The 16,382-nt window shown below is 38.9% G+C and overlaps 1 pseudogene; it reads right to left on the minus strand.

The window, feature by feature from the left end:
• The window catches only part of LOC114890376, a 39,922-nt pseudogene that overhangs the window by 12,396 nt on the left and 11,144 nt on the right, over window positions 1–16,382 (minus strand).

A 16,382-nucleotide genomic window follows, 5' to 3' on the forward strand; every position in this document is an offset into this window, starting at 1 on the left:
TCATGAGAGATTACTACAAGCAACTCTATGCCAATAAAATGGACAATGTGGAAGAAATGGACAAATTCTTAGAAATGCACAACCTGCCAAGACTGAATCAGGAAGAAATAGAAAATATGAACAGACCAATCACAAGCACTGAAATTGAAACTGTGATTAAAAATCTTCCAACAAACAAAAGCCCAGGACCAGATGGCTTCACAGGTGAATTCTATCAAACGTTTAGAGAAGAGCTAACACCTATCCTTCTCAAACTCTTCCAAAATATAGCAGAGGGAGGAACACTCCCAAATTCCTTCTACGAGGCCACCATCACCTTGATACCAAAACCAGACAAGGATGTCACAAAGAAAGAAAACTACAGGCCAATAGCACTGATGAACATAGATGCAAAAATCCTCAACAAAATACTAGCAGACAGAATCCAACAGCACATTAAAAGGATCATACACCATGATCAAGTGGGGTTTATTCCAGGAATGCAAGGATTCTTCAATATACGCAAATCTATCAATGTGATAAACCATATTAACAAATTGAAGGAGAAAAACCATATGATCATCTCAATAGATGCAGAGAAAGCTTTCGACAAAATTCAACACCCATTTATGATAAAAACCCTGCAGAAAGTAGGCATAGAGGGAACTTTCCTCAACATAATAAAGGCCATATATGACAAGCCCACAGCAAACATCATCCTCAATGGTGAAAAACTGAAAGCATTTCCACTAAGATCAGGAACAAGACAAGGTTGCCCACTCTCACCACTCTTATTCAACATAGTTTTGGAAGTTTTAGCCACAGCAATCAGAGAAGAAAAGGAAATAAAAGGAATCCAAATCGGAAAAGAAGAAGTAAAGCTGTCACTGTTTGCAGATGACATGATACTATACATAGAGAATCCTAAAGATGCTACCAGAAAACTACTAGAGCTAATCAATGAATTTGGTAAAGTAGCAGGATACAAAGTTAATGCACAGAAATCTCTGGCATTCCTATATACTAATGATGAAAAATCTGAAAGTGAAATCAAGAAAACACTCCCATTTACCATTGCAACAAAAAGAATAAAATATCTAGGAATAAACCTACCCAAGGAGACGAAAGACCTGTATGCAGAAAATTATAAGACACTGATGAAAGAAATTAAAGATGATACAAATAGATGGAGAGATATACCATGTTCTTGGATGGGAAGAATCAACATTGTGAAAATGACTCTACTACCCAAAGCAATCTACAGATTCAATGCAATCCCTATCAAACTACCACTGGCATTTTTCACAGAACTAGAACAAAAAATTTTGCAATTTGTATGGAAACACAAAAGACCCCGAATAGCCAAAGCAAGCTTGAGAACGAAAAAAGGAGCTGGAGGAATCAGGCTCCCTGACTTCAGACTATACTACAAAGCTACAGTAATCAAGACAGTATGGTACTGGCACAAAAACAGAAAGATAGATCAATGGAACAGGATAGAAAGCCCAGAGATAAACCCACGCACATATGGACACCTTATCTTTGATAAAGGTGGCAGGAATGTACAGTGGAGAAAGGACAGCCTCTTCAATAAATGGTGCTGGGAAAACTGGACAGGTACATGTAAAAGTATGAGATTAGATCACTCCCTAACACCATACACAAAAATAAGCTCAAAATGGATTAAAGACCTAAATGTAAGGCCAGAAACTATCAAACTCTTAGAGGAAAACATAGGCAGAACACTCTGTGACATAAATCACAGCAAGATCCTTTCTGACCCACCTCCTAGAGTAATGGAAATAAGGACAAAAATAAACAAATGGGACCTAATGAAACTTCAAAGCTTTTGCACAGCAAAGGAAACCATAATCAAGACCAAAAGACAACCCTCAGAATGGGAGAAAATATTTGCAAATGAAGCAAATGACAAAGGGTTAATCTCCAAAATTTACAAGCAGCTCATGCAGCTCAATAACAAAAAAACAACCCAATCCAAAAATGGGCAGAAGACCTAAATAGACATTTCTCCAAAGAAGATATACAGAATGCCAACAAACACATGAAAGAATGCTCAACATCATTAATCATTAGAGAAATGCAAATCAAAACTACAATGAGATATCATCTCACACCAGTCAGAATGGCCATCATCAAAAAAATCTAGAAACAATAAATGCTGGAGAGGGTGTGGAGAAAAGGGAACACTCTTGCACTGCTGGTGGGAATGTGAATTGGTTCAGCCACTATGGAGAACAGTATGGAGGTTCCTTAAAAAACTACAAATAGAATTACCATATGACCCAGCAATCCCACTACTGGGCATATACCCTGAGAAAACCAAAATTCAAAAAGAGTCATGTACCAAAATGTTCATTGCAGCTCTATTTACAATAGCCCGGAGATGGAAACAACCTAAGCGCCCATCATCGGATGAATGGATAAAGAAGATGTGGCACATATATACAATGGAATATTACTCAGCCTTAAAAAGAAATGAAATTGAGCTATTTGTAATGAGATGGATAGACCTAGAGTCTGTCATACAGAGTGAAGTAAGTCAGAAAGAAAAAGACAAATACCGTATGCTAACACATATATATGGAATTTAAGGGGAAAAAAAATGTCATGAAGAACCTAGGGGTAAGACAGGAATAAAGACGCAGACCTACCGGAGAACGGACTTGAGGATATGGGGAGGGGGAAGGGTGAGCTTTGACAGGGCGAGAGAGAGTCATGGACATATACACACTAACAAACGTAGTAAGGTAGATAGCTAGGGGGAAGCAGCCGCAAGGCACAGGGATATTAGCTCGGTGCTTTGTGACAGCCTGGAGGGGTGGGATAGGGAGAGTGGGAGGGAGGGAGACGCAAGAGGGAAGACATATGGGAACATATGTATATGTATAACTAATTCACTTTGTTATAAAGCAGAAACTAACACACCATTGTAAAGAAATTATACCCCAATAAAGATGTTTAAAAAAAAAAAAAAAAGAAAATACCGTAAACTATAATGAAATATATATAATCTGCAAAATTACTAAATCACTGTGCTGTACACCTAAAACTAACACAATAGTGTAAATCAACTATACTTCTGTAAAAAAAAGAAAATACGAAAATTTGCTGGATTTGTAGAACTTTACCAACAATTGTATACTCGGTCCTAGTGTCAAAGAGGGCATAGTAAGTGCAGAGACCCTTTCAAAGATTGGGGCTTACTCAGCCCTTTTTTTTGTTTAATAGAGTGACTTGTATATAAGTCCATATAATGTTCTTCTTAAATAAAAAATAACGTGCTCAAAAAAAAAAAAAAGACCCAATGGCAGCCAAAATAATAATAATAAATAAATTAATTAAATAAAATTTTAAAGAAGTACTTTTCCCCATATTGTTTGTCCAAAATATATATTTTTTCACATCTTTATTGGAGTATAAATGCGTTACAATGGTGTGTTAGTTTCTGCTGTACAACAAAGTGAATCAGCTATACATATACATATATCCCCATATCCCCTCGCTCTTGTATCTCCCTCCCACCCTCCCTATCCCACTCCTCTAGGTGGTCACAAAGCACCGAGCTGATCTCCCTGTGCTATGCGGCTGCTTCCCACTAGCTATCTATTTTACATTTGATAGTGTATATATATCAATGCTACTTTCTTACTTCATCCCAGCTTCCCCTTTCCCCCCACCCTCATGCCCTCAAGTCTGTTCTCTACGTCTGTGTTTTTATTCCTGCCCTGCCACTAGGTTCATCAGTACTGCTTTTTAAAATTTCATACATATGCCTTAGCATATGGTATTTGTTTTTCTCTTTCTGACTTACTTCACTCTGTATGACAGACTCTAGGTCCATCAAACTCACTACAAATGACTCAATTTCGTTCCTTTTTATGGCTGAGTAATATTCCATTGCATATACATGGCACATTTTCTTTATCCAATCATCTGTTGATGGACATTTAGGTTGCTTCCATGTCTTGGCTATTGTAAATAGTGCTGCAATGAACATTGTGGTGCATGGCCCTTTTTGAATTATGGTTTTCTCAGGGTATATGCCCAGTAGTGGGATTGCTGGGTTGTATGGTAGTTCTATTTTCACTTTGTTAAGGAACCTCCATACTGTTCTCCATAGTGGCTGTATCAATTTACATTCCCACCAACAGTGTAAGAGGGTTCCCTTTTCTCCACACCCTCTCCAGCATTTATTGTTTCTAGATTTTTTGATGATGGCCATTCTGACTGGTGTGAGATGATATCTCATTGTAGTTTTGATTTGCATTTCTCTAATGATTAATGATGTTGAGCATTCTTTCATGTGTTTGTTGGCATTCTGTATATCTTCTTTGGAGAAATGTCTATTTAGGTCTTCTGCCCATTTTTGGATTGGGTTGTTTGTTTTTTTGTTACTGAGCTGCATGAGCTGCTTGTAAATTTCGGAGATTAATCCTTTGTCAGTTGCTTCATTTGCAAATATTTTCTCCCATTCTGAGGGTTGTCTTTTTGTCTTGTTTATGGTTTCCTTTGCTGTGCAAAAGCTTTGAAGTTTCATTAGGTCCCATTTGTTTATTTTCGTTTTTATTTCCATTTCTCTAGGAGGTGGGTCAAAAAGGATCTTGCTGTGATTTATGTCATAGAGTGTTCTGCCTATGTTTTCCTCTAAGAGTTTGATAGGGTCTGGCCTTACATTTAGGTCTTTAATCTATTTTGAGTTTATTTTTGTGTATGGTGTTAGGAAGTGTTCTAATTTCATTCTTTTACATGTAGCTGGACCATAACATTTTTGAAGAGTAAATACCAGTTACATTAGAGACTCTTTCTTCATTTGGAGTTGCCTGATGTTTCTTCATAATTTATGCATTTTGGGCAAGAATTGTCTTATCTGTTTAAATTTGTATTTTTGTATATGTTACATAAGATAGATAATTTGTCAGTAGTGTAGAACATGTGTATAATTTATAAACAAATAAAAGGAGCTACATGCTTAAACATTTTTTTACTGATGGTGATACATGGAGATAAAGGCTTGGAGGCTGCTATACTAAGCGTTAAGGAGGATAACCAGACACAGTCTAGGAGCTGGAGCCTAGAAAGAAGAGAATGGGCATTTCAACTGGGGAATTGTGGGAACCCAGGAGCTTTGAGCTGCTGAATTATCCTGGTTCTGAATATGTATGCAATTTAAGCCTTGCATCATTGCATGATCAGATACTTTAATTAAAAAACCTGGTTTAACATTTTGTCATGTAGAAATTCAAAAGTCTGTGTTTTTAATTTATTTAGATACTTGATTTTATTGGCTGTCATGGTTGAAAAAGTTCTTCCAACAATATGTTAATCCAAATGGAAAAAGCATATCTTTGACTATGCTTTCTAAATTGTAATTTTCATTGTTTAAAGCTAATTCAAAATTACTTAAATATTATTGTTAAAAAATAACTAGGAAATTTTTATCTACTGGAGGTTTATAATTTTAAAAGTTTTAACATTTAGGTCTTTTTTTCTTTTTTTAAAAAAATTGAAATGTAGTTGCTGTACAATATTATATAAGTGTACAATATAGTGATTCACAATTTTTAAAGGTTATACTCTATTTACAGTTATTATAAAATATTGGCTATATTCTTTGTGTTTTACAATATGTCCTTGTAGCTTATTTTATACCTAATAGTTTGCACCTATTAATCTCCTACCCTTATATTTTCCCTCCCCCTTCCCTCTCCCCACTGATAACCACTGGTTTGGTCTCTATATCTGTGAGTCTGTTTCTTTTCTGTTATATTTACTAGTTTGTTGTATTTTTTAGATTCCACATATGTGTGATATCATACAGTATTTGTCTTTCTCTGTGTGACTTATTTCACTTAGCATAATGCCCTCCAAGTCCATCCATGTTGCTGCAAATGGCAAAAATTCATTCTTTTTTATGGCTGAGTAGTATCCCACTATATATATATATATATATATATATATATATATATATATATATCACATTATCTTTATCCATTCATCTGTTGATGGACATTTAGGTTGCTTCCATACCTTGTCAACTGTAAATAATGCTGCTCTGAACACTGAGGTGCATGTATCTTTTTGAAAGAGTTTAACATCTAGGTTTAACATGCACTGAAACTATTGAAGATTTTTCACAAGTTGAAACAATTTTCTAGGTTTCTTAAGTATGCATGCATTAGAGATTTTTAGGCTACATAAGTTTTGGAAACAACATGTAAAAAAAAAATGGTTCAGATGAACCTAGGGTAGGACAGGAATAAAGACACAGATGTAGAGAATGGACTTGAGGACATGGGGAGGGGAAAGGGTAAGCTGGGACGAAGTGAGAGAGTAGCATTGATATATATACACTACCAAATGTAAAATAGATAACTAGTGGGAAGCAGCTGCATAGCACAGGGAGATCAGCTCGGTGCTTTGTGACCGCCTGGAGGGGTGGGATAGGGAGGGTGGGAGGGAGACACAAGAGGGAGGAGATATGGGGATATATGTATACGAATAGCTGATTCACTTTGTTATACAGCAGAAACTAACACACCATTGTAAAGCAATTATACTCCAATAAAGATGTTAAAAAAAAAGTAGTTATGTTTTCGTCTATTGTTAGACTGAATTTTTTGTGGTGTGTCACATCCTTGTGTCTTCTAGTTGTCACTATAGCCAAGGTCAGCTTGGATCTCTTGATTTCTTTGTAAGAGGCAAATGAAGAACTCGTCTTTCAGTTGGCCAGTTCTTTCAGGCATTTTGCCACAGTCTCTCCTTCAATCCTCTGCATGGTGGCTTTGGTGGACGCCGTGGGGCACTTCCCCCAGCCCTTCATGTCATGTTGGTGGCTGGCAGGTCATCCTCTAGGTACAGCTCTCAGTGGAAGAAAGATGCCTCACCCAAGGTCACGTCCCCTCCCAGAGGCAGCTCTCATTCAATAACTGGTCGGGTCTGCATTAAGGGCTGGGCCAGCCTGTGGCGAGATGGGACCACATTGAGGGGCCATCCCAGCTCCAGAGCTATGCAGGGGATTGGTTGAGGACCTTGTGGGAACTGCATCTCAGTTCAATTTCTCCTTCTGCCTAATCCTGCCTCCTTCACTTCCCCACAGTTGGTCCTAAGGGCATTCTCCAATAAAATTTCTATGTGATATTCTTTCTCAGAATCTGCTTCCCAGGGAACCTGATCTAAGAAAGTTACCCTCTCTACAAGAATGCAAAGAGTCCCCTACCTTTTAAAATGTCTTGTTTTTATAAGTCTAGCCTCACCACGACATCCTGTAGCACTTTGCTGTCTTATGGCTTCACCATCTTTGCTGCCAATAGCTTGCCTGTGAATGATAGATGGAATGCATTTCATGTGGGGTACTTTATCTGTACCTTTGCTTGGGAATTTCTAAAATTCCAATTTAAGTAGTTTCCTGCTCTTTTCCATGTATTGTAATCTTTCTAAAAGAAGTTATTTATAACTGAGGGAAAATATTATTTCGTCCACTATTGTCGTGTCCCACAAAAAACAGTTCTTCATGTATTTTGTTATTGGAAACAGAATACAGAAAATACCATAAGCTGAAATGTGTAAGAAACATGAGTACTTCATCCAAATATATAGCAAACCTTCAACACTATGTAATTTGTTCCAACATTTGTTTCTTTACTCTTCTGTAATGCTTTCCATGTATCATCCAACAATATTTGGCTGACAAAGATATACATTTTGGGTTTCACCATATGCTTTTTTTGGTATTACTTCAGTCTTTAACTGTGACAGAACAAGTGTTTCCCCAATGAATGTGGCTCTGATTTGTAAAATACCTTTGCTTTAAAATGAGAAACCTCAAAAGAAACTTCTAAATATTTATTACCACATTTCATGACACTTTGTAAAATTCCATATGTAGTGTTGCATGATTTTATAAATCCCTGAAAAATCGTAATGGTTTTTCTTCAGGTTTGAGGTGCATCATTTTAACACAGCCTATTAATGTTTATTGCATCGTGCTACCACTTGCTATGTCTATTTCTGGCAATATGGCAAACCAGATTACCCAGAAAGCTTCCTGCTAGAAAACACTTGCACATGTTAGAGGAAATATAAAAAGATATCATTTTAAAATGTGTAACTGAGCCAGAAAACATGTAAGGACATTTCCAATGGGCTAAAAATGAAGTATAAACTGAACTCCAGAGCCAAACCACACTGTAAGCCTGGGAATGGGATCAGGAGAGGGTAACATGGAATCCTTGTCTCAGTCACATAGAGGTTCATCTGAGGACCTACACAAGCATAGGTGATAATGACTTGGGAATTCTATGAGTTTAAAGGCTGCATTTGAGACCCCCATAGAAAGCTGGGGCATTTTTATTTTTAAATAAATTTATTTATTTATTTTTTGGCTGTGTTGGGTCTTCTTTTCTGTGTGAGGGCTTTCTCTAGTTGCGGCAAGCGGGGGCCACTCTTCATCGCGGTGTGCGGGCCTCTCACTATCGCAGCCTCTCTTGTTGCGGAGCACAGGCTCCAGACGCGCAGGCTCAGTAGTTGTGGCTCACGGGCCTAGTTGCTCCGCGGCATGTGGGATCTTCCCAGACCAGGGCTCGAACCCGTGTCCCCTGCATTGGCAGGCAGATTCTCAACCACTGTGCCACCAGGGAAGCCCAGAAAGCTGGGGCCTTTGAAGATGCACACTAGAAAACTTATCCAGTGGTGCAGAATGGTGTCTGAAGGACATTTGTATGTCTTCATTTAGATTTTAGATAGAAAAAGTCTTTCCTGAAAATTCACAACTATATCCCTATCCTCACCCAGAGTTGGGATTGAAATCTTTCTAGCTGTATGGTTCTGGAAACTTCAAGTCAATAAATTAACGTTAAAGAGCTCCGAGCCTGTGAAAGAGGTAGGCTTTTGGCAAAGTAAATGTAAAACCTCTCAGGAGGAGTACCCTCCATCCAGATAGCATGAGATACCCACCAAGAGAGTCCCAAAGAGTCCTGAAGAGCTCACAGTACAAAATTACAAAGCACATAAGGAAACCCAGTACCACCATTGTGAGTCAGCATGGTCAATAAGCAGCAGTAATGTACTCTCAAGAGCTTCAGGTAAGAGAACTACTGAAGAGTAAGGATTAAATAAGGATGCCTAAAATAGTGAGCGTCAAGGACGGCTCCTAGAGCTTTAGGAAGGATGGAGCTGAGACTTACTGAGATGGGAAAGACTTAAGGAGGAAAGGAGATTTTTTTTGGTAGGGGTGGGGGTAGGAATCAGGAGTTTGGATTTTTACATCATAGTTTTGAGATATCTATTAGCTATTCAAGAAATGAGACTTTTACAGGCAGCTAGATCTATCTATCTATCTATCTATCTATCACTTTACCTATCTATCCATCCATCCATTTACCTATCAGCTATCTCTAACTCTTTCTATATCTATCTATGTATATATATCCAGACTTCCTAGTATGGAAATTTGGCATATAATTGGCATCTGTTGACTCCTCCCATTACATTTTCTTCCAGTTCCCCACAGGTATTGGGCCCTCTTTTGGCCCTTTGAATGCCAGGGACTCTCAATTGTTGTTGCATATAAAACTACCTGGGGGAAATTTAAAAAATCCTGATGCCTGGGTTGCATCCTATTATATTTATCAGCATGTCTGGGGGGTGGAGCCAGGCATCAATACTTTAAAAAAACTTGTTTTTTCTCCAGTTTTATTGAGAAATAATTGACACACATCACTGCATAAGTTTAAGGTGTACAGCATGATGGCTTGATTTACATATGCTGTAAAATGATTATTGCAATACGTTCATCTAACATCCATCATCTCATATAGATACACTATAAAGAAAAGAAAGAAGAAAAGAAAAAGGGAAAAAAATTCTTGTGGTGAGAATTCCTAGGATTTACTCTCAACAAATATCATGTATATTATACAGCAGTGTTAACCAGAGTCATCATGTGGTACATTGCATCCTAGTACTTATTTATCTTATAACTGGAAATTTGTACATTTTGACCACCTTCCTCCAATACTTCCCCCTCTTCCCTCTGCCTCAGGTAACCACATGTCTGATTTTTTTCTATGAGTTTTTTTTTGTTGTTGTTTGTATTGTTCTGTTTTTCTTTCTTTCATTTTTAGATTCCACATATAAATGAGATCATACAGTATTTGTCTTTCTCTGACTTATTTCACCTACCATAACGACTTCAAGTTTCATACATGTTGTTACAAATGATAGGATTTCCTCATTTTTTTTTTTGGCTGAATAACATTCCATTACATATATACCACAACTTCTTTATCCATTCATCCATTGATGGACATCCATTGATGTCCATCCATTGATGGACATTTAGGTTGCTTCCTAAGTATTTTAGCTATTGTAAATAATGCTGCTGTGAATATGGGGGTGCGTATATCTTTTTGATTTAGTGGTTTCATTTCCTTTGGATATAGTCCCAGAAGTGAAACTGCCAGATCATATGGTTGTCCAATTTTTAATTTTTTGAGGAAACTCCATACTGTTTTCCACAGTGGCTGCACCAATTTACATTCCTACCAACAGTGTACAAGGGTTCCCTTTTCTCCACATCCACACCAGCATTTGTTATTTCTTGTCTTTTTGATGATATCTCATTGTGGTTTTAATTTGCATTTCCCAAATGACTAGTGATGTTAAGCGTCTTTTTATGTACCTGTTGGCCTTTTATATACCTTTGGAAAAATGTCTGTTTAGGTTCTTTGCCCATTTTTAATTGTTTTTTTTTAAACTATTGAGTTGTATGAGTTCTTTATATATTTTGGATATTAACCCCTTATCAGATATATCTTTTCCTTCTTTATCTAATTGTGAAACCAGTACACAAAGAAACATAATTGGAGGAAGGTGGTCAAAAGGTACAGACTTCCAGTTATAAGATAAATAAGCACTAGGATGTCATGTACAGCATGATGACTATGGTTAACACTGCTATATAATATACAGTTAACCCTTGAACAATGCAGGGGTTAGGGGCGCCTACCCCCCCACACACAGTGGAAAATCTAAATGTAACTTTTGACTCCTTAAAAACTTAATTACAGGACTTCCCTGGTGGTGCAGTGGTTAAGAATCCGCCTGCCAATGCAGCGGACATGGGTTCGATCCCTGGTCTGGGAAGATCCCACATGCTGCGGAGCAACTAAGCTCGTGCACCACAGCTGCAGAGCCTGTACACCACAACTACTGAGGCTGCATGCCACAACTACTGAAGCCCGCACACCTAAAGCCTGTGTTTCACAACAAGAGAAGCCATCACAATGAGAAGCCTGCGCACCACAACGAAGAGTAGCCCCCGCTCTCCACAGCTAGAGAAAGCCCATGAGCAACGAAGACCCAACACAGCCCAAAATAAGTAAATAAATTAAAAAATTAACTACTAATACACTACTATTCACCTGAAGCTTAACCAATCCCATAAGCAGTTGATTAACACATATTCTGTATGTTATATGTATTATATCCTGTATTCTTATAACAAGGTAAGCTAGAGAAAAGAAAATGTTATTAAGAAAATCATAAGGTAGAGAAAATACATTTACAGTACTGCACTGTATTTATTGATACTGTTAGGTTTGTGTCTGTCTACAAGATAGATCACCTGTGTGTCAGTACCTACAGCAATATTGTCTTATGTGATGCAATACACTGTAGACTTTATGCTTATGACTAACACTAAACTTCAAAGTGAAAAGGTAATGTGAAAAATAAATTTATGTTTATTTAGAGGTATATCAATTCATGCATTGATATTGAAGCAGTAGCAACATGATTGCTTTATGGTAGCCTAGTGTAATCAATTGTTTCACAGTAGCCTCGCCTGTACACTGATGAATGAATCATTGTAAAATTTTTATGGCATACAGTATTATAGTCATATTCATAATATAGTAATGGAAACATTGTTACATTTAAAAAAACCACTTACCTGTGATGATAGGCGGATAATGCAATTTCTCCAATTACAAGAGAGAGACATACTGTACGGTAATGTAATTCTTTTTTTTTTTTTTTTTTTGTGGTACGCGGGCCTCTCACTGTTGTGGCCTCTCCCGTTGCAGAGCGCAGGCTCCAGACGCGCAGGCTCAGCGGCCATGGCTCACGGGCTTAGCCGCTCCGCGGCATGTGGGACCTTCCCGGACCCGGGCATGAACCCGTGTCCCCTGCATCGGCAGGCGGACTCTCAACCACTGCACCACCAGGGAAGCCCCCTAATTCTTTGAAAGCAAAGTTATAAAACAGTAAGAAAACGAACACATTATTCATTTTATATTAAATACCACTCACCTTATGCCTATGTAAAACAGGCTATTCACTTCAAGTCTTGCACATGATATTCTACATGTTTATTTTTGTATATTTATGGAAAAATATCTGCTTATAAGTGGATCATACAGTTCAAACCCATGTCGGTCACAGGTCAACTGTCCAGGGAAGTTAAATGAGTAGATCCTAAGAGTTCTCATCACAAGGAAAAAATCTTTCTTGTCTTTTTTTGCTTTCCCTTAAAATAATGTGTTTTTTATTGGAGTATAGCTTGTTTACAATGTTCTGTTAGTTTCTGCTGTACAGCAAAGTGAATCAGTTATACATGTAGATGTATCCACTCTTATTTAGATTCTTTTCCCATATAGGTCATTACAGAGTATTGAGTAGAGTGCCCTGTGCTATACAGTAGGTATCTATTAGTTATCTGTCTTATATACAGTAGCATGTATATGTCAATACCACTGGGCATATTCTGGAGAAAACCATAATTCAAAAAGATACATGCACCCCAATGGTCATAGCAGCATTATTTACAATAGCCAGGACATGGAAGCAACCTAAATGTCTGTTGACAGAGGAATGGATAAAGAAGATGTGGTACATATATACTGTGGAATACTACTCAGCCATAAAAAAGAATGAAATAATGCCATTTGCAGCAACATGGATGAACCTAGAGATTATCACACTAAGTGAAGTAAGTCAGACAGAGAAAGACAAATATCATATTATATTGCTTATTTGTGGAATCTAAAAAAAATAGTACAAATGAATTTATTTGCTTTCCCTTTTTATTGTATCAGTATGAGATGATGGATGCTAACTAAACTTGTTGTGGTAATTATTTTACAATATGTGTAAGTCAAACCATTATGCTGTACACCTTAAACTTATACAGTGATGTATATCAATGATATTTCGATATAGCTGGAAAGCAAAGTACGTAGAAAGCATGAAGTATTTGTCATCCTGTCACTCAGAAAAAAAAATCAACCTTTTTGGCTTACACTTTTCTAGTGTTTATACGGAAATAATACTACTACACAGTGTCTTATAAAACTCCCAGGATCTGCCCTCCTCATCCATTTCTGACATGTTTTCTGCTCTTTGTTCTTCCAGCATGAGCGCCCCCTGGCCCCATTGCTGTCACTTATGCGCTCCAGGCACACTGTATCTTCAGGCCCTTGTCCTGGCTCTTTCCCAAGTGCGACTGATTCCCGAGAGACACCAGTGAGCAGCAGCTGGAAGCGAGACCTTAGTTCCCTGACCCGGAATTGAACCCTGGTCGTGGCAGCGACGGTGCCGAATCCTAACCACGGGACAACGAGGGCCAGTGGCTAGTCTGAGCTCCTGTCCTTGTCTGCCTTGAAAAAAAGAATTCTGACAAGGAGACGGAAGGTAGAGAGGAACGAAAGGTGTTTATTACAAAAGCAGAGTACCTGCCGACAGATGCACAGGTGAGCTCGGAGAAAAGTCGCGCCTTTGGGAAGTTTAAATCATTTATAGAGGGGTAGTCTTCCCGGTCTTTGTTTCCATCTGGCTAATCGTCTTGCTTTGTTCTTTGACTCAGCCCCCCCCCCCTTTGGACCCCCGAGGAGCCTTTCTGTGCATGTGCAGTCAAGGCCTCCCTGGCCCCAAGGATGAGAAATACGTGATGTCTTGATCTTTTACCCAAGCAGGGTTTAGCTCCTCTCTGCCCCTGCCATGATTGTTATTTTAAAGTGTTCACTGGAGACAAAGTCCAGCTATTTACCTTGTTCCTGTTGTTATTTCTATCTCGAAGTGTAAACAGGGGGCTGGTTGTAAACGTCTAGCCTGGAGCCCATCTATCTCCTGCCTTAGGACCATCTCCCTAAATACCCCTCACCTTCTAGTCTTTGCTCAGATCTAACATTCTCAAAATAGCCCAGCCTGACAGCCCTATTTAGATCCAAAACCCACTCCACACTTCCTTAAACCCACCACTTCTGGGCCTCCTTAGTCTGCCCCACTCTGCTTTCCTTCACAGAATTCAGGATTTTCTAACATACTGGAGAACATACTTATTTAATTCCATCTATTGTTTATTGCCAGGTTGCTTCCCCCAGACCCCCTTCTAGAATGTAACTATTTAAGGCCAAAGGATCTTTGTGAGTATAACAGTGATTGGCAGCTGGTAGATGGGCAATACACATTTGTTGAAGGGATGAATGAATAGATAACTCTAACTAAAAGTCACACACTGTGACATGCTGTTTTGTAGCCTTAGTGATAGACTTAGTTTTAAACTTAGCCATATATTGCATCCATCTCGTCCCATAAATCAGTATTCTTTGACATGGCTATATCCCCGAAAGGTTTCATGATTTATTTCAAACTGTTTGTTTGCTTTGTTAAGTACAAACATCAGTAAAGATTTGAAGCAAGGCTAGGGAAGAGCTGACCACGCCCCATTCATTACATGTATTCATATTTATTTGTTGAATAAATGAATATATATTTTATTGTATAAATATGAAATATTTTAATAAATATTATACTTTATATGCTTCAAATCATAGGCCATACCTATTCATTATTACATATATTGGTATATATACATCTTATGAAAAATTGGTAGTGGAGAAGCTGAGGGAATAAAGAATTGAATTATATATTGAAATAATATTCTTGCAGGTAGGAGACATATGGGACTTAACTTTTTTCTCACCAGTCATTGGCTATAGCAGAAGCTCTCTTCAGCTCTGATTGGGGTTATCCCTTTCTCACTGAAGTGGAGGTGTCTGTGACAGCAGCTGCCCCTCTCCCGTAGGAGAGCAAAGCCAGCAGCTTCCCTTCCCCCTGCCTCTGCTCCCGTTTCCATGGGTGGCCGGTCCTCTGGTGGAAGACAAAATGACTCCAGACTAAAGTGCACATTTTATTCTTAGATATCATTTTCAGATTTGGGGGGAAATGGTGTGTCACGGGGAAGAAAGAAGCAAAGACTCTTGTGATTAATGGAGGGAATTCCATTTTGCCTGTGGTCCTTTCCTTTGTTCCTGGGTTAGGCTTATTCTCCCCTCTCCATTGTTCTGCTGCTGACTGTTGTGACTGTGTGACCTCCTATGGCTTTTTCATCTACTTGCCAGTGTGGTTCACTCATTCCAAACAACAGCAGAGACATAAGGAACTGTAACTCAGACTGGAAAAATGGCCAGCCTTTCTTATTGTTCTTCTTTGGCATTTGTGTTGTTTTTAATTACTCTTTCTTGCTAATTATCCTGGTGACATTCCTCCGAAGCTACAAAAACTTGCCATGGGGCCCCAAACCCCTCTCAACCTTCTGCTTCTTCTTCTTTTTTTTTTTTTGGCTGCACCGTGTGGTTTGTGGGATCTTAGTTCCCTGACCAGGGATCAAACCCGTGCCTCCTGCAGTGGAAGCGCAGAGTCCTAACCACTGGACTATCAGGGAAGTCCCTCAACCTTCTTATTGACAGTGATAGTATGCTCTCAAAGGGAGAGCAGGCAGGCTCAAGTGAGTAGCTGCGCTGAGTTTCTTTGGCAAGCTGGTTATGTGGGGGGCAGAAATGAAGGGACAGAACATTCATTGGGGAGGGAGGAGTTTGGGGGTCGTATTCCCTGATTTTCATGCCAGTTCCACCTTCCCGAGGGGAGGAGGGATTTGTGTCCTCATTTAGCCTTGATGGGAAGTGTCACAGCAGTGGTGCATGATGGGAACTTCTTATCTGCAAGGCTAATTTTATTGTAATGAGGGCATAGTGAGCAAAAGGTTACATTCAGACGCTGGAGATTCCTGCCTTTTCCCACCTTCCTTTGCCTCCAGGACACTTATCACCCCCAAATGTGTGGTTTCCTGTCAGTCTGGAGGTTCCTGCTTTCCTCTGTCTGCCCAAGGACCCCTGTTGTTGACAAGATATGTGGTTTCCTGACACCTGGCCCATTCCCCCCTTTCTCTGCTTGTATCTAGCTACCTGCCTGCTGTAACATTCCGCACACCCCCCCTCCCCCGCCACCAAGGAGTCTGGACCCTTAAAATATTTTAAGGGCAGGGGTAAGACGGGAATAAAGACACAGACCTACTAGAGAATGGACTTGAGGATATGGGGAGGGGG

This window comes from Monodon monoceros, unplaced genomic scaffold (genome assembly GCF_005190385.1).
Source record: "Monodon monoceros isolate NGI ecotype Baffin Bay Population unplaced genomic scaffold, NGI_Narwhal_1 Super_Scaffold_11, whole genome shotgun sequence".
Lineage (NCBI taxonomy): Eukaryota > Metazoa > Chordata > Mammalia > Artiodactyla > Monodontidae > Monodon > Monodon monoceros.